Genomic DNA, 19514 nt, shown 5'->3' with positions numbered 1-19514 from the left:
CAATAATATTCACAGACTCCCTAAGTCTTGTAAAAGCCCTCATTTCGTTACAAAAGCATACAAATCCTGTCTTCAATGAACTCTACACACACTTATGTAACATCTACTCATAACATATACATATAGTTATATGCTAGGGTCCTGGCCATAGAGGAATAGAGGGAAATGTGCTTGCTGAAGAGATGGCGAAATCATTGGTATCGCAGGGTACTCGTTCTGCTGCAGTCCCTGACACAGACATGAAACCTTTCCTCAGAAACAAACTGCGAAGCCACTGGCAACGCTTGTCGGACGTACAAGCGAGAAATAATCTTCACGTAATTAAGCCGAAGTTAGGTTTCTGGCACCCAAAAACGAAAACACGAAGAACAGACGTCCTGTTCACTAGACTAAGAATAGGACAGACGTTCGGCACTCATAATTTTCTCCTGACTGGTAACGAGCCTTCAACCTGTGGTAGATGCGGCGACAGGCTTTCTGTCCTCCACGTCTTCGTGGACTGCCGCGAAGCCGAAAGAGACAGGACGAAACATTTTCATTTTGCATACAGCCATCACGTTCCTCTGCATCTTGCCATGTTTTTTGGTGTAGAACCGCTTTTTAGGACCAAAGCAGCAGCATCAACACCCTGGTTATGCCCACTGCAGGGCAAAGGCCTCTCCCATACTTCTCCAACTACCCCGGTCATGTACTAATTGTAGCCATTTCCTCCCTGCAGACTTCCTAATCTCATACACCCACCTAGCTTTCTGCCGCCCTCTGCTACGCTTCCCTTCCCTTGGAATCCAGTCCGTAACTCTTAATGGCCATCGGCTATCTTCCCTCCTCATTACGTGTCCTGCCCATGCCCATTTATTTTCTTGATTTTAACTAAGATATCATGAACTCGCGTTCGTTCCCTCACCCAATCTGCTCTTTTCTTATCCCTTAACGTTAAACCTATCATTCTTCTTTCCATAGCTCGTTGCGTCGTCCTCAATTTAAGTAGAACCCTTTTCGTAAGCCTCCAGGTTTCTGCCCCGTACGTGACTACTGGTAAGACACAGCTGTTATAAACTTTTTTCTGAAGGGATAATAGCAACCTGCCGTTCCTGATCTTAGAATGCCTGCCAAACGCACCCCAGCCAATTCTTATTCTTCTGATTACTTAAGTCTCATGATCCCGGTCCGCAGCCACTACCTGTCCTAAGTAGATGTATTCCCTTACCACTTCCAGTGCCTCAGAGCCTATTGTAAACTGCTGTTCTCTTCCGGGACTGTGAAACATAACTTTAGTTTTCTGCAGATTAATTATTAGCCACACCCTTCGGCTTTGCCTCTCCATGTCAGTGAGCATGCATTGCAGTTGGTCCCCTGAGCTACTAAGCAAGGCAATATCATCAGCGAATCGCAAGTTACTAAGGTATTCTCCATTAAATCTTATCCCCTGTTCTTCCCAATCCAGGTCTCCGAATACCTCCTGTAAACACGCTGTGAATAGCATTAGAGAGATCGTATCTCCCTGTCTGCCGCCTTTCTTTATTGGGATTTTGTTGCTTTATTTATGGTGGACTACGGTGGCTGTGGAGTGGCTATAGATTTCTTTCAGTATTTTTGCATATGACTCGTCTACACCCTGATTCCGCAATGCCTCCATGACTGCTGAGGTTTCGACTGAATCAAACGCTTTCTCGTAATCAATGAAAGCTATATGTAGTGATTGGTTGTATTCCGCACATATATCTATCACCTGATTGATAGTGTGAATACGGTCTATTGTTGAGTAGCCTTTACGGAATCCTGCCTGGTCCTTTGGTTGACGGAAGTCTCAGGTGTTCCTGATTCTATTTGCAATTACCTTAGTAAAACCTTTGCAGGCAACGGACAGTAAACTGAGCGGTCTATAATTTTTCAAGTCTTTGGCGTCCGCTTTGATACGGATTAGGATTATGTTAACGTTTTTCCAAGATTTCGGTATGCTCGAAGTCATGAGGCATTGCGTATACAGGGTGGCCAGTTTCTCTAGAATAATCTGCCCACCATCCTTCAACAAATCTGCTGTTACCTGGTCCTCCCCAGCTGCTTTCCCTCTTTGCATAGTTCCCAAGGCTTTCTTTACTTCTTCCGGCGTTACCTGTGGGATTTCGAATTCCTCTAGACTATTCTCTCTTCCATTATCCTCGTGGGTGCCACTTGTACAGTATAAATCTCTATAGAACTCCTCAGCCACTTGAACTATCTCATCCCTATTAGTACTGATTTTGCCGGCTTTGTCTCTTAAAGCATACATCTGATTCTTGCCAATTCATGGTTTCTTCTTCACTGCTTTTAGGTTTCCTCCGTACCTGAGAGCATGTTCAATTCTATCCATATAAGACTTCCTTATGTCAGCTGTCTTACGCTTGTTGATTAACTTAGAAAATTCTGCCAGTTCTATTATATCTGTATGGTTAGAGGCTTTCATACATTGGCGTTTCTTGATCAGATTTTTCGTCTCCGGCGATAGCTTACTGGTATCCTGTCTAACGGAGTTCCCACCAACTTCTATTGCACACTCCTTAATGATGCCCACAAGACTGTCGTTCATTGCTTCAACACTAAGGGCCTCTTCCTGAGTTAAAGCCGAATACCACTTCTGTAGCTTGATCTGGAATTCCTCTACTTTCCCTCTTACCGCTAGCTCATTGATCGACTTCTTATGTACCAGTTGTTTCAGTTCCCTCCTCAGGTCTAGGCTAATTCGAGTTCTTACCATCCTATGGTCACTGCAGCGCACCTTGCTGAGTACGTCGTCATCTTGTATGATGCCAGGGTTAGCGCGGAGTATGAAGTCTATTTCATTTCTAGTCTCGCCGTTCGGGCTCCTCCACGTCCACTTTCGGCTATCTCGCGTGCGGTAGAAGGTATTCATTATCCGCATATTATTATGTTTCGCAAACTCCACTAATAACTCTCCCCTGCTATTCCTAGTGTCTATGCCATATTCCCTCAATGCCTTGTCTCCAGCCTGCTTCTTGCCTATCTTGGCATTGAAGTCGCCCATCAGTATAGTGTATTTTGTTTTGACTTTACCCATCGCCGATTCCACGTCTTCATAGAAGCTTTCGACTTCCTGGTCATCATGACTGGATGTAGGGGCGTAGACCTGTACAACCTTCATTTTGTACCTCTTATTAAGTTTAACAACAAGACCTGCCACCCTCTCGTTAATGCTATAGAATTCCTGTATGTTACCAGCTATGTTCTTAATAATGAGGAATCTGACTTCACGTTCTCGCCTCTCTATTAAGCCCTAGTAGCGCAGGACGTGCCCGCTTTTTAGCACTGTATATGCTTCTTTTGGGCTCCTAACATCACTGAGTCCTATTATATCCATTTACTGCCCTCGAATTCCTCCAATAGCACTGCTAGACTCGCCTCACTAGATAACGTTTCAGCGTTAAACATTGCCGGGTTCATATTCCAATGGTAGCCTGCCCGGAGGACGAAAGCAGTCCTCGCTTACTTGAAAGATGTTGTGCTACACGTGACAAGCCCATTAATTCCGTAGTACATGCGCTTTCCAGAGGATACCTGTACGATAGTGTTCTTCGCATAGCACATGCCTCTACGTCCTTGGCTTTCAAGGGCTCTGGTGAGGCAGAACTGCTCCAGACATTTTAGCCTCTCACGTATTTTGTATATTGCATCATTTTTTTCTCAAAGCCTTCTAACTGCAGTTGGTCAGTGAGATGCATTGCAGGGGTGTGCTGGCGATATACAAGGGGAAAATATCTCTTTCCCTCAGCTTCGGCTTCCCGACACTCCACGAGGACGTGGAGAACGGTCAGCCTCTCACCACATCTACCACACGTTGGAGGTTCATTTCCGGTCAGTAAAAAATTGTGGGTGTCATAGGTGTGTCCTATCCTGAATCGACGGAACAGGACATCAGTTCGTCGTGTTTTCGTTTTCGGGGGCCAGAAACCTAACTTTGGCTGAATCAAGTGAAGCTTATTCGTAGCTTCCATGTTCTACAAGCGTTGCCAGTGGCTTCGCAGATTCTTCCGTAGGAGAGGCTTCAGATCGGTGATAGGGACAGCAGCCGTAGGAATAATAGCTTGCGAGGTGATTGATGTAGCCATTTCGTCAACTAGTACATTCCCCTCGATGCCTCTATGGCCAGGCACCCAGCATATAATAACATGCTGGTTAGACATATACGTTCTACAGAGAATGGAATAGAGCTCAGTAAGTACAGGGTTCTTGTGTTGACAGAGTGACTTCAAGGCTTTTACGACGCTTAAGGAGTCTGTAAATATAATTGATTTTTGAAGATTTGATTTTCTGATACGTTTCACAGCCGACAACAGTGCATGGGCCTCAGCCGTAAATATACTTGTTTCAGGTTGCAGTACACCGGATTCCGAGAAGGATGGACCAATCGCTGCGTAGGACACCCCGGCGTGCGACTTAGAAGCGTCTGTGTAGACCACTGGGCACGAGTACTTGTAGTGGAGCTCCAAGAAATGCATTTCGATATGTGTCTGCGATGCAAGTTTAGTGACCTCTACAAAGTATGTGTCACACCCTATCAGCTGCCACTGCCATGGCGCAAACAGTTTCGCTGGAGCCATAAGGCAATGTTCAAGCAGCGGAACAACCATTTCCTCACTGAGGTTCCTTGCGCGCAAAGAGAACGGTCTTCTCGCTGCAGGTCGGTTATGGAAGAGTATGGCATCGGTCATATCGTTTATGCATGAATAAGAGGGGTTTTCGCGGTTAGAATTTACTTTGAGGAAATATGTAAAAGTGCTATATGATCTCTGAAAATGCAGTGACCATACATTTGCTTCTGCATAAAGGCTTTGTACGGGGCTTGTCCTGAAGGCTCCATCGCGAGGCGGATTCCTAATTGATGGACAGGATCCAACATCTTTAATGCCCTTCGTGTAGCGTACTGATATATTATAGCGCCATAGTCAAGACGTGAGCCAATAAGACTCCTATACAAGTTCAAAAGACATTTCCTGTCACTGCCCCATGTTGTACTTGATAGAAGCTTCAATGAGTTCATTGTTTTGAGGCATTTAGCCTTCAAGTATTCAATATGCGGGATGAATGTCAGTTTCGAATCCAGTATGATGCTGAGAAACTTGTGCTCGGCGCTTACAGGTAATCTGCTACCAGAGAGCTCAATAGCAGGACGTGGTACTATTCCTCTCTTATTTGTGAAAAGAACGCAGGTACTTTTCTGTGGGCTCAACCTGAAACCATTTTCGTCAGCCCATTGTGCCACTTTATTTAAGGCATGCTGGACATGTCGTTCACAGATAGTTAAGTTGCACGATTTAAAACCAAGCTGAACGTCATCTACATATACATAGTATGAGATCGTTCGTGGGATAGCCATGCCCAAAGAATTCATTTTCACAATAAAGACTGTGCAGCTAAGCACACCACCTTATGGAACACCAGTTTCTTGGGTGAAAGACCTTGACAAGGCATGGCCCACCCTAACACGAAATGTGCGGTTAGAAAGGTAACTTTCAATGATACTTAACATACTCCCGCGGATACCCATAGCGGAAAGGTCTCGAATAATACCGAAGCGCCATGTGGTGTCGTATGCTTTCTCCAAATCTAGAAATACGGAGAGAAAAAACTATTTGTGTATGAAGGCATCCCTTATATTTGCCTCAATGCGGACAAGGTGGTATGCGGTCGACCTGCCTTTTCTGTAACCACACTGGTAAGCATCTAGTAGTGTATTGCTCTCAAGGATATAGATTAGGCGCCGGTTTATCATCTTTACAAAAAGCTTGCAGAAACAGCTTGTCAAAGCGATAGGCCTGTAACTACTAAGGACAGGTCCTTACCCTGTTTGAGTATGGGTATTATTACAGCTTCTTTCCAAGAAGATGGAATATACCCAGCGGCCCACATGACAATTAAAAGTGAGAGGAATCTTTTCTGAGTTTCATGATGCAGGTATTTGATCATTTCATAAATGATACGGTCACCACCTGGTGCTGAGCTGTTGCAATTAGCAAGAGAAGTTTTGAGCTCAACTAAACTGAACGGGCGGTTGTAATCTTCATTTTGGGCACGTCTCTGACCAAGGCGCTGTTACTCTGCGCGTTCTTTGAACTTCAGGAATGACTGTGAGTAATGCGATGCACTGGAGATATACTCAAAGTGTTCCCCCAGGCAGTCAGCCTGGTCTTCCAGGCCATCTCTACGGGTACTTACTAAGGGCAGGGGTTCGTCTCTCGGCCTTTTAGTTTATTCACCCTATTCCACACTTTTGCCTCGTCTTTGTAAGTATTTATTCTAGATATGTACCGCTCCCAGCTCTCTCTCTTCGCACGTCGACGTATTCTCCTGCCTTGAAATTTCACTTGTTTGAAATGAATAAGATTCTCTGCTGTTGGAGAACTACGAAGCAATCAAAAGCGTGGCGGTTTGGGCGAGTTGGTATGTCACAACTGTTTAAGGCTATTAGCGCAGCTCAGGACGAGCAAAAAAGGAAAGAGGTAGGGGTAATCAAAGGGAGCGGAAAACAGGGTGAGCGCTAACTTCCAACTGAGGTTTATTTCGTGACACAAGACTACTTATACATTCGCAAACCATGTGACATCAACAAAGAAAACCAAGCAAGAAAACCGATACGAACCAAGTGGCAACACATTCATACAGCCTGTGGCTGTAGTTGGAGATACGCCAATTCATTTCTTGATAATGATAAGACAGGCACTTCCGAAGGTTTCGTTGAGACGTGTAGTTAACTATCTGCGTGACAATTCGATTTGCGTGTTACCGGCAGATAAAGAAGGAGGGTTCTGTGTACTCTCAGAAGGGAATTTTCACGCAAAGCTGGTCTGGCAATTTCCGCGGTTTTTAACCGTCAGGATACAGTGTCCTTAAGCAAGGTAAAAGCTAAGGCTAAGAAACTTTGCAGGGAATGCAACTTGGACAAAGTGTTCAGAAACATTGCCAGCAGCAAACGAGACCACCTGGAGGTGTTCTTTAGCGCGAAAACGCACAAACCTGACGTCTCGTTGAGGGTTATTGTTTCAGAAAAGGACACGTGGCAGAAGTCTGTCGCTCTGTTTCTGCAGGCCAAGCTTGCCATTTTACCCGTGAATGAACCGTTGTTAATACGCAACTCCGATGAAGTAATTGAATTTTTAAAGGACAACTCTGATCGAGGCTTTCATGTCTTCTCCGTCGATATCAAGGACCTCTACTATTCTATTCCTCACAATGACCTGATGTCAGCTATTTCGCACACAATTGATGAATTTGGCGTCACCCGTTTTCAAAATAATGCTGGGCTGTCTAGTGATCACTTTTTAGAACTTTTGAGCTTTTATTTGTCATCTACGTTCATTACTTGGAATGACACCATCTATTTGCAGAAAAACGGAGTATGCATTGGTTCCTGCATTGCCCCGCTCCTCAGTGATTTATTTTTAGCTCGCCTAGACGTCGCCATGTCAGTCAAGCTTTATCAGACTAACATTTTTAAAATATTTCGTTACGTGGACGATTTTTTGTTTTGTGCGCAGTGTTCACCGGCTGACCTTGAGACTGAGGTTGCCTCGGTTATGCCAATAATCCAAGAATGCCTTGCGCTCCTCGACGTTACCTACGAACTCCCACAGTATCATAAGATCCGGTTTTTGGACTTGCGCTTATCTTGTTTTGATATTCATACGTGTTGGTACTATGAACCTCGTGCTAACGAACGACTTCTTCCGTTCCATTCCGCCCATTCTAAGTTGGTGAAGAGAGGCATTGCTAACCTTTGCCTTAATAATGCTCTGAAAAAGTCGTGCCACCATAGTGTTTCGTCTAGCTTTGCCTCTCAGTGCGAACGGCTTTCGCAGGCTGGTTATCCCGTGTCCCTACAAGTGTCAATAGCAGAACGAATTCTTAGACAGTGTAGAAAAGACAACCAGCACGCAGATAATCCTGTAACTACTCGGGGTAGGACTAGCGTCATCCCTTATATTCACACCGTCTCACATAATCTTAAGAAAATCGCCCAGCGAGCGAATGTTCTTGTAGTATTTTCTGCCCCCAATAAGTTCATGAGGATTTGCAAACTCACTAATCCGAATAAGGTAGCTCCTTTTTCCTGCGACAAGAACCACAAAATAAGTTTGTTAACTGCGCACATTGTGTTGTTTATTCTTTCCACTCAAGTGCGGAAAACGTTACGTAGGTCAAACTGGCCGATGCCTGAATGACAGGCTGCGCGAGCATGGTTACAATGCCAAGAATTGTATTACAGCTGGGGGGTTTCTCGCGCAGCACTGCAAAACGTGCGGTTGCGAACCTATCTTAGAGGGATGCGTCATTCTTGGTCGCAGTCGTAATCAGCTCACAAGAGAAATCATCGAAGCAAAGGCTATCATTGGTTCGGGCCATGCATGTGTAAGCTCACCCTCATTATCATTATCAAGAAATGAATTGGCGTATCTCCAACTGCAGCCACAGGCTGTATGAATGTGTTGCCACTTGGTTCCTATCGGTTTTCTTGCTTGGTTTTCTTTGTTGATGTCACATGGTTTGCGAATGTATAAGTAGTCTTGTGTCACGAAATAAACCTCAGTTGGAAGTTAGCGCTCACCCTGTTTTCCGCTCCCTTTGATTACCCCTACCTCTTTCCTTTTTTGCTCGTCCTCAGCTGCGCTAATAGCTTTACACAATACGAAGCAATCCCCAAGCTTTGTTTTGATTTTTGCGTCCATTTCGACATTCGTCATTCCACCATGGGATACGACGGTTCTTTGCCAGTCCGTTAAATTGTTTATTGCATTTTGTTGCAGCGTCAATAATAAAACCAGTTAGGTATGCCACAGCATCGTCTATATTAAAATCAGAAATGTCGTTCCACCCTAAACGCGTGATTTCTCGAAACAGTTTAGTTTGCTGATTCGAGGTTCCATCGAGGGAAATGCGGCGAGCATGCATCTGGTTTGGTTAGGTTTAATGTAATTGGGAATTGGTCACTCCCATAGGGGTTCTTGAGAACAGACCACTACAAGTAAGGAAATAGTGAACTCGAAACGATGCTCAAGTCAATGGCCAAGTATGTGCTATGTGTAACATTATAATACGTTGGTTCTTTTTTGTTCAATAAACATGCACCTGAAGAAAACAGAAAATTTTCTATCAGGCGCCCACGCGCATCGGAACGTGAGTCGCCCCACAGGGGGCTATGTGCGTTTAAATCAACAACGGCTATGTATGGTGAAGGAAGTTCATCGATAAGGCTTTGAAACTCTGCTTTAGAAAATTGACAGGAGGGGGAGACGTATATCGAACAAACTGTGATTAACTTACCAAACAGCACAGATCGGACTGCAACTGCCTCAAGGAGAGGTCGTAGTTTGATTTGCAGACATACAATGCCCTTATCGACTATTACGGCTACACCCACTGAGGAGGTGAGTGCATCTTCGCGGTCTTTGCGGAATGTCGCATATTGCCTTAGAAAGTTTCTCTGTGTTACTTTTAGGTGTGTTTCTTGGACACACAGCACTTTCGGAGTGAATTTGCGAAGGAGTTCTTTAACATCATCAAAATTGTGAAGAAGCCCTCACACGTTTCATTGTATTGTTTGGGTATCCATAACGGGAACGAGGTTAGTGCTGTGTGTCAAGAAAGAGAATTTAGGTTACAGGACCCTTTTCCTGTCCTGTAATGCTATGTTTCTCTTTTTTTGGAGCGGTCGAGCGATAATCGCTGCTCCTTAGGCGCTAGTGGCACCCTTTGACTTGGTGTCGCATGCATCGCCTCCTGCGAAGCGCTGGACACCCGCTCTTGTGAGCGATTTGTTTATTGAGACAGCCTCTTCTCAAAGGATGAGGCCCTTGGGGCCACCAGCCCGGAGGTCGCCGGCCCCTTCTCGGATGACGGGGCAGAGCTAGCGGCAACCGCCGAGGGGTCAGGTGACGTCACTGCCGGCTCACTAGGTGTGGGCCGGACAGCCACCGGAGGGCGTTGTGGCGCTGCCCCCTGACGCGCCACTTCGGCAAAGCTATTCTTCGGTAAGAAAGATACGCGCCTGCGTGCCTCCTTAAACGAAATGTTCTCTTTGGTTTTGAGCGCCACTATTTCCTTTTCTTTATTCCAATGTGGGCAGGACCGCGAGTACGCGGGGTGCTCCCCATCACAATTTACACAGTGTGGAGTGTTCTGGCATGACGCGGACGGATGTTCATGGTCGCTGCCTTTGGCACAGGTTAGTCGGCCACGGCAGTTCTGGGAACTGTGGCCAAACCTCCGACACTTAAAACATCGGAGGGGTTTGTGATATACGGCCTCACCCTGATCTTCACATAGCCTGCCTCGGTTGTTTGAAGGACACTTGAACCAAATGTAACCATAAGATGCATAGTCTGAATTTCTTTACCATCGCGCCTCATTTTGATTCGTTTTACATTGCTCACATTCTTGTCACTCCAGCCTTCAAGTAGTTCAGCCTCTGTCAGATCAATCAGGTCACTATCTGCTACAACACCACGGCTGGTGTTCATGGTGCGATGCGGTGTCACATTCACTGGAATGCCACCAAAAGAGACAAGATTCGGCAGCTTTTAGAACTGATTTTTGTCTCGGAGATCCAAAAGGAGATCTCCACTTGCAAGTTTGGTTACATTAAAGCCTTGGCCAAGAATATCGGTTATTCATTTAGACACTAGAAAAGGAGAGACCATTCTCGCTGACTTTGCGGTTTTCTCCAAGTGGATGACATGAAATTTGCGAAAGTTTTCATTATGACGACCATAGAACTTAAATACTTCTTTGGTGCGCCCTCGTTTATGAGGACGATCAGGAAGTGGTGGAAAAGAACTTGCCATAGATATATGCGGAAATTCGGCAGCACCGCCAGCCACCCACCATGGAGCCCAACAAGGGGACGCTGCAGGACCGTGAAAAGACACGGCCTTCACGCGCCAGCTGTACGACACTACTATAACCAAATTTGTTATAACCAAGGCTGGCTATACCACACAAGATTAACACTTGCTGCCTGGAAAAAGTGAAAATAAAAAGGAAGCTAGGAGGAAACAGGAAAGACCGAAAGCAAGAGAAAGACGAAGATTAAAGAGGAGGATAGGAAAAGACAACTACCGATTTCCACCGGGTGGGTCAGTCTAGGGGTGCCGTCTACGTGAAGCCGAGGCCAAAGGGGTGTGTTGCCGCCACCGAGGGGCCGTAAAGGTCCAAACACCCGGCATTGGCTCAACCCCCAGGATCCGCTTTTCCCCGAACATGACCAAGCCGCGCACGGCTACACTCGGGAGGGTCCAACCCTCACATGCTCGGGTACGTGGTGTCGCAACACACCAAACGCCTGCTGACGCAGACGCCCCTGCGGGGTCAACATGATAAAATCAATGAATTGAAATGCATAGGAGATGTAGCGGTCACTGTGTCCGGGCATCGAACCATGAACACGAGACGTGGAGAAATCTCCGAAGACGACTTCATGGACCTTAGTAACGAAGGGTTGCTTGATGGTCGTCAGGACCAAAATGTCGTCAAAGTAGAGCGAATTCTAATCCGCAGGAATAACGAACAACTTCGAACAAAGCACATTGTACTAACCTTTGGTACCAGTGGGTTGCCTGGATGCAGTGGATGCAGGCTATATCAAAGTACATGTAAGGCCGTATATCCCAAATCCTCGACGGTGCTTTAAGTGCCAGAGGTATGGGCACGTATGACAGACATACCGAGGAAGGCAGACTTCCGCGAAATGCAGCTCGAACGACCATCCATCAGACACTTGTGACTCATCTCCACATTGAGTGAAGTGTGATGGAAGCCATCCAGCCTACTCTAGAACGTGCCCTAAATGGAAGCAAGAAAATGAAATCATTGCTATAAATGTAAAACAAAATATAACATCTAACGAAGGAAGGAAACGTCTGTCATACGTAATTCAGACAAGCTTTTCCGAGGTGGCGGTAATCTTTTCCGATAGTGGTCCTGTAATCACTCCGCCTGCCCCCCTGGTGGCTGCAGCAAGTGCTGCTCCATCAACATCGAAGGTGGACCTGCCGACTCCGGTTCCGCGGGTCCCAAAGCTTATCCGAACTCCATGGCCTGGGACGCGAGTTTCATCGCCTAGTTCACGATCCTCCAGCGCCTCTGAGAAGGTTATAGAGGTCGATCAAAAATACCCAGCGTCATCGCCGCCCAAAAGATCAGCGCTTTCAAGTGCGCACTAGAACAGATAAAATACCTGTAACTGTTCAAAGAAACAGACCGGTAACTCAAACCATTACCGCCCTAGTATACATATCCAGCTATCTTTACCACGTGCTCTTGAACACAGACAACAAAAATCTTCCTCGATATGGCTACACAAATAATTCAGTCGAATGCCAGGGGCCTAGTTCGCAATCAAGACGATGTCAAAGATCTAGAGGAATATCAGCCACGACTGTTCTGCGTTCAAGTAACACATTTAAAGTCTACACACAAGAACTTCTTAGGACAGTACATCATTTTCCGTAAAGATAGAATAAATGGTAATTATTCTTCAGGTGGTGCGGCAATCACGGCCCAAATATCAGTAGTATGCCAGTGTATCACTTCAGAGTTCATTTGAAGTAGTGGCTGTTCGGGCTATATTGTTCAACCAACTTATAACTATTTGCTCCATATATATATCGCCTGATGAATGATTTGACACAGCAGAATTTGAAAAACTGATGGACCAGCTTCCCGAACCCTATATAGTAATCGGAGGCTTCAATGCTCACAGCACATTCTGGGGTGACTCAAGATGTGATGCGAGATGACGGGCAATAGAAAACTTCCTTCTTTCTGCTGCAGCCTGTCTATTTAACAAGGCAGAGCCAACCTTTTAAAGTTCCACACACAACACGTATTCATGTATAGATTTAGCCATAGGGTGAGCATCACTTCTTCCATGCCTGGAATGGAGAGTTATCAGTTATCCATATTGGAGCGATCATTTCTCAACACTCCCAGAAACAACAAAGTGATGCGATTGACCAGCTTACCCCTAAAAGTGGGAACTTCACAGTGCAGACTGGTCGAAATTCAGAAACATATGTAAACTGTGCCTAGGTGGACCACATAGTTGTAAAGGAACTGGCCAGCTACATCACTGAAGATATCCTCTGTTTTGCTAAAAATCTGCATACCTCAGTCCTGTACAGATAAAGTCAATCCAAAGCCATGGTGGAACTAAGACTGCGAAACTGCAAAGAAGCTCCAGAACAAAGCATGGAATAGATTTTAACGCTACCCAACCACAGCAAATCTAATAGAATTTAAGCGGTGCAAGGCAAATGGCCGCCGTATCCGCCGAGTATCGAAAAGAGAAAGCTGGACACGATACTTATCATCAATAAACTCATATACACGGATGCTAGCAAAGTGTATAATAGGGTACGCAAACTAAAAGGGCAACAACCAAATCCTTTTCCTCTCATCACTGGCTCTGGCGATACTATAGAAGATCAACAAAACACGCTTGGTGAGAACTTTGAGAGGGTATCAAGCTCCGAAAATTATACCGAAAAGTTCTTACACCATGAAAAATAGCTGAAAATATCCCTCTGCGTCCAACTAAGTTGTCATCAGAAGGATAAAACAAACCACTAACAATCCATGAACTCAAGCTTGCCCTAGGCTCTTGTGGCAGCTCGGCTCCAGGTTCCGACAGAATAACATTCGAAATGATCAAGAATCTGCCTTGTAAGACCCTAAACTGCATCTTAGGTCTCTATAAGATTTTTGCAACAGGTCATATACCTTCATCTTGGAAGGAGGCAATAGTCCTGCCAATACTCAAACACGGCAAACACCCTTCCTTTGTTAAAACATACAGACCAATTTCACTCACAAGCTGTTTACTTAAGGTATTTGAAAAAATGATTAACCGTCGCCTTGTGTTTTTTTTTGGAATAGAATAGTATATTGGATCCTAAACACTCTGGATTCCGAAGAGCAAGGTCTACAACCGATAATCTTGTTCTCCTTGAATGATATATACCTGATGCATTTGTACACAGCCAATTCTGTCTATCTGTATTCTTTGATCTTGGTAAGGCATGTGATACTGCCTAACGATACGGTATTCTGCAAGACCTGGCGTCCTGTAGAATTGGTGGTTATATGCTGAAGACCTTGCAAAACTACCTGTCCGAAAAAAAGTTATGTGCAAGAATGGGCAGTGTACTTTTGCACACTTTTGTTCAGGAAAACGGCGTACCACAGAGAGGAGTGCTAAGTTGCAGACTTTTCCGAATCAAAATGAACTCTCTCCGCTCTGCTATACCATCCGTGGTGTCTTATTCTGTCTATGTGGGCGACATCCAAGTGAGCTTTAAATCTTGCAGTTTGTCCATATGTTAACGCCAGATACAGTTAACTGTTAATCGGCTCGCCAGATGGGCACCGGAAAACAGTTTTAAAGACAACCTGTGTGCTGTTTTCCCGACGAAGAGGAGTATGTCCTGACCCTGGCATAAGGATGAATGGGAGAAGCCTGGTCATTAGAAAGGAACAAAAATTTTTGGTGTAATCTTCGTTACCAAGCTAACCTTCGTGCAGCATTTAAAAGAGTTGACGCTGAAATGTGTTAAAACAATGAACCTATTAAAGATTTTATCTCACCAGTCGTGGGGAACAGATAGGCACTGTCTCCTATCTATTTTCAAAGCCTTGTGTAGTCACGCATAGACTATGGATGCATTGTTTAACAGTCGGCTTCAAATACAGCACTTAAGCGACCGCATCCTATCTATCACTTAGGTATTCGCCTAGCACTTGATGCTTTTCGTACCAGCCCTGTCCAAAGTCTCTATGCAGAGTCGGATCAGTGGATTATCAGTGTACATATCTCGGAGTTACCTACGCAATAACCACCATGTCGCTGAAACAACATCCATGCAAAGCACTGATAAGTGATCAGTCCACGTGTCAGTTGTATTCAAACAGGCCTTCACACGCCCCGCCGTTCCCGTTAGCAGTAAAATCCGTTGCAGAAAAACTTGGAGTAGATTTCATAGGTCTGCAGAAAGCGACTACGTTGAACAAATACCACCTTCGAATGAATGTACAGTCACCTGTGACTTGTCCTTTACAGAAATTAAGAAAAAGAATTGTCGAATTCCCTCATTCAGCATCATTTCTTGGCCCTTGAAGACAAGTGTAAATCTATGGCATTTTTCGCTGATGCTTTAGAGTCTGCAACTTCGGTATCATATGCAGCCCACGGCCCAAACTTCTCCAACTCTAAAACCTTACCTAAACATAGCAGCATCTTTACAGCAGAAGCGTACGGTATTCTGATAACTGTTGAGCATATAGTACAGCACAAAATACAAAAGTCTCTAATATACACAGATCCTTTAGGCGTTGTCACAACCTTGTCCTGTGGCAAAGCAAGCCGAAACCCTGTAGAAACCGCCGACATGCTAGAAGAGAAAGTTGGGAGAAGTTTTTATTGAGTATAAATTCTTATACAGATGAGGCCAAAGTATGGAACAAGGTACATAGAATTAGAGGGCGACAAACATATTTACTCCCTCTGGTAAATACACAGGGCGATACACTGCAAGATCAGGCAGACTCACTTGGGGAGCACTTTGAGCAATTGTCGAGCTCAACGCACTATTCCTAATCCTTTCTTAGACATAAAGCAACAGTAGAGCGTAAGCCAATCATACGAAAGTCCAGGCAGAATGAACCGTATAACCGGCCTTTCGGTATTGCCGAGTTGAGAGCTACCTTGAACACGTGTAAAAGCACTGCACCGGCACCTGACATAGTCATGTATGACATGATCAGAAACATACATACTGACGCACAAGTTACACTTCTTACATTTTTCAATACTATTTGGCATTCGGGATACCTCCCATCCGCATGGAAAGAAGCGATTGTAGTTCCTGTTCTAAAGCCGGGAAAAGACCCTTCCTTGGCATCAAGTTATCGTCCGATAGCACTAACAAATTGTATGCGTAAGATTTTTGAAAAAATGATAAATCGCAGACTTATACATTTCTTTGAGCTCAACAATATGCTCGATCCTTAGCAGTGTGGATTCAGAGAAGGGCGGTCGACAACCGATCATCTGGTGCGCATTGAAGGAAATATCCACGATGAATTTATACATGGACAGTATTTCCTATCAGTAGTCCTTGACATGGAAAAAGCGTATGACACGGCATGGCGTTACTTGATCTTGCGAGACCTGTCGGAGATGGGCATCCGTGGAAATATGCTGAACATAATTGAAAGCTATTTGTCGGATCGTAGCTTCCGCGTGAAAATCGGCAACGTATTGTCGCGACCTTTTATACAGGAAACAGGTGTACCCCAGGGAGGAGTACTCAGTTGCACTCTCTTTATCGTTAAAATGAACACACTTCGTCCTTCACTGCCAGCGGCCATTTTTTTATTCCGTCTACGTAGATGATATACAGATAGGTTTCAGATCTTGCAACCTTACAGTGTGTGAAAGACAAGTACAGCAGGGCTTAAACAAGGTGCCCTAGTGGGCAGACCAAAATAGATTTAAAATCAACCCGCACAAAAGCTGTTGTGTTCTCTTCACAAGAAAGAGAGGCCTGGTACCTGATCCCTGTGTAGAATTGGGTGGACAACAAATTCCCTTCGAGAAAGAGCACAAATTTCTAAGTGTTATTCTCGACTCCAGGCTCACTTTCATTTCACACACAAAATATCTTAAAGAAAAATGTCTAAAAACCATGAACTTACTTAAAGTTCTATCCCACACTACAAGGGGTAGCGACAGGAGGTGCCTGTTGAATCTCTACAGAAGCCTAGTTAGATCACGGTTAGAATATGGTGCCGTAGTATATCACTCTGCTGCACCGAGTGCGCTAAAAATGTTGGACCCCGTTGTTCATCTCGGTATCCGCCTGGCCACTGGTGCATTTAGAACAAGCCCGATGGAATGTCTATATGCAGAGTCAGACGATTGGTCACTACATTTTCAGAGAACGTACATAAGCTTTACATATTTTCTCAATGTGCGCTCCAATAAAGAACATCCGTGTTTCAAGACTGTTAATGACTTAACGTGTCAAACACTTTGTAATAATAAATCCTCCATGAGACTTCCTTTCTCACTGCGTGCAAGAGAACTTAGCACGGAAATGGATGTCCCTGTTCTTGAACATCGACTAATGCCTCCAACTAAGCTATTACCGCCCTGGGAGTGGCAGGTGATAGACTGTGACGTATCTTTTGTAGAGGTCAGAAAACACGCACCTGACATCGAAATCGCTATGCATTTCCGCGAACTTCAATCGAAGTACAGGTGCTCCGCATTCTACACAGACGCGTCTAAATCACATGCTGGTGTATCTTATGCTGCTGTTGGTCCCTCTCTTTCTATATCTAAATGAACAGCAATCAAGTATCTTCACTGGAGAAGCTTATGCAGTACTGTCTGAAGTAAGACATATACAGAAATTAAAACTCGACAAAGCAATTGTATACAAAGAATCGCTAAGTCTCGTAAAAGCGTTAATTTCATTACAAAAGCTTAAAAATCCTGCATTCATTGAACTTTACTCCCTCTTATGCAGTATTTATATATCACATATACATTTAGTAATATGCTGGGTACGTGGCCATAGAGGTACCGAGGGTAATGTACTGGCTGATAAAATGGCCACATCACTCACATCACTAAACACTTTTTCTGCAGCTGCTGTCCCGGTCACAGATCTGAAGCCTTTCTTGCGTAAGAAACTGCGCCAACACTGGCAAGGCATGTGGAACGCAGAAATAAATAATAAACTTCACTTCATAAAGCCACAGCTAGGTTTTTGTCCCTCCCCAACAAAATCATGGCGAACAGATGTCTTATTCTGCCGCCTCAGAATAGGGCACACATTTGGTACACACAATTTTCTGCTTACTGGAAATGAACCGCCAACCTGTGGTCGATGTGGTGAGAGGCTGACCGTCCACCACGTCCTCTTGGAGTGTCGCAAAGCCGAACCTGAAAGGGAGAAGCATTTTCCTTTTGCATATCGTTATTGCATACCTCTTCACCCAGCTATGTTTCTTCGTAAAGAACCATTTTTCAACACCAAAGCAGTCCTCAATTTTTTAAATGAGGTTGTCCTACATGCTATGAGCCCAATAAATTTGTAGCACATCCTCTCTCCAGAGGATGCCGCTGTGATAGTTGTTTTATATAGCACATGCCTCCAGGCCCTTGTGTCTCAAGGGCTCTAACGAGGCTATGGTGCTCTAGGTAATTTTAGAAGACTATGCATTTTTATATCGTATCATTATTTTACAATGCACCTCAATGCTCATAGTACACGTCATTTGTCACCGCCATCGTTTTATTACACGTACATTTTACGCACTTTACAGTAACTATGTTTTAGGCCCTTTTACAGCCACGTCACATCCACTTCACAGAATTCATAACTCCACTGCGAAATCACTAACACTGGCATGGCGCGCTTCGGCCATACCTGGCCCTTTCGCCAATAAAAACCACACATTATCATTCAAAACAATGAACCTAATGAAACTTCTGTCGCAGACTACATGGGGTAGTGACAGGAAGTGTTTAATGAACCTATCATCATCATCATCATCATTAGCCTAGTTACGCCCACTGCAGGGCAAAGGCCTCTCCCATATTTCTCCAACAACCCCGGTCATGTACTAATTGTGGCCATGTTGTCCCTGCAAACGTCTTAATGTCATCCGCCACCTAACTTTCTGCCGCCCCCTGCTACGCATCCCTTCCCTTGGAATCCAGTCCGTAACCCTTAGTGACCATCGGTTATCTTCCCTCCTCATTACATGCCCGGCCCATGCCCATTTCTTTTTCTTGATTTCAACTAAGATGTCGTTTACCCGCGTTTGTTGCCTCACCCAATCTGCTCTTTTCTTATCCCTTAACGTCACACCCATCATTCTTATTTCCATAGCTCGTTGCGTCGTCCTCAATTTCAGCAGAACCCTTTTCGTAAGTCTCCAGGTTTCTGCCCCATATGTGAGTACTGGTAACACACAGCTGTTATACACTTTCCTTTTGAGGGATAGTGGCAACCTGCTGTTCATGATTTGAGAATGCCTGCCAAACGCACCCCAGCCCATTCTTATTCTTCTGGTTATTTCAGTCTCATGATCCGGATCCGTGGTCACTACCTGCCCTAAGTAGATGTAGTCCCTTACCCCTTCCAGTGCTTCGCTACCTATCGTAAACTGCTGTTCTCTTCCGAGCCTGTTAAACATTACTTTACTTTTCTGCAGATTAATTTTCAGACCCACCCTTCTGCTTTGCCTCTCCAGGTCAGTGAGCATGCATTGCAATTGGTCTCCTGAGTTACTAAGCAAGGCAATATCATCAGCGAATCGCAAGTTGCTAAGCTATTCTCCATCAACTTTTATCCCCAATTCTTCCCACTCCAGGCCACTGAATACCTCCTGTAAACATGCTGTGAATAGCATTGGAGATATCGTATCTCCCTGTCTGACGCCTTTCTTTATAGGGA

This window comes from Dermacentor variabilis, chromosome 2 (assembly GCF_050947875.1).
Source record: "Dermacentor variabilis isolate Ectoservices chromosome 2, ASM5094787v1, whole genome shotgun sequence".
NCBI lineage: Eukaryota > Metazoa > Arthropoda > Arachnida > Ixodida > Ixodidae > Dermacentor > Dermacentor variabilis.
Note: the sequence above shows the minus strand (reverse complement) of the source record.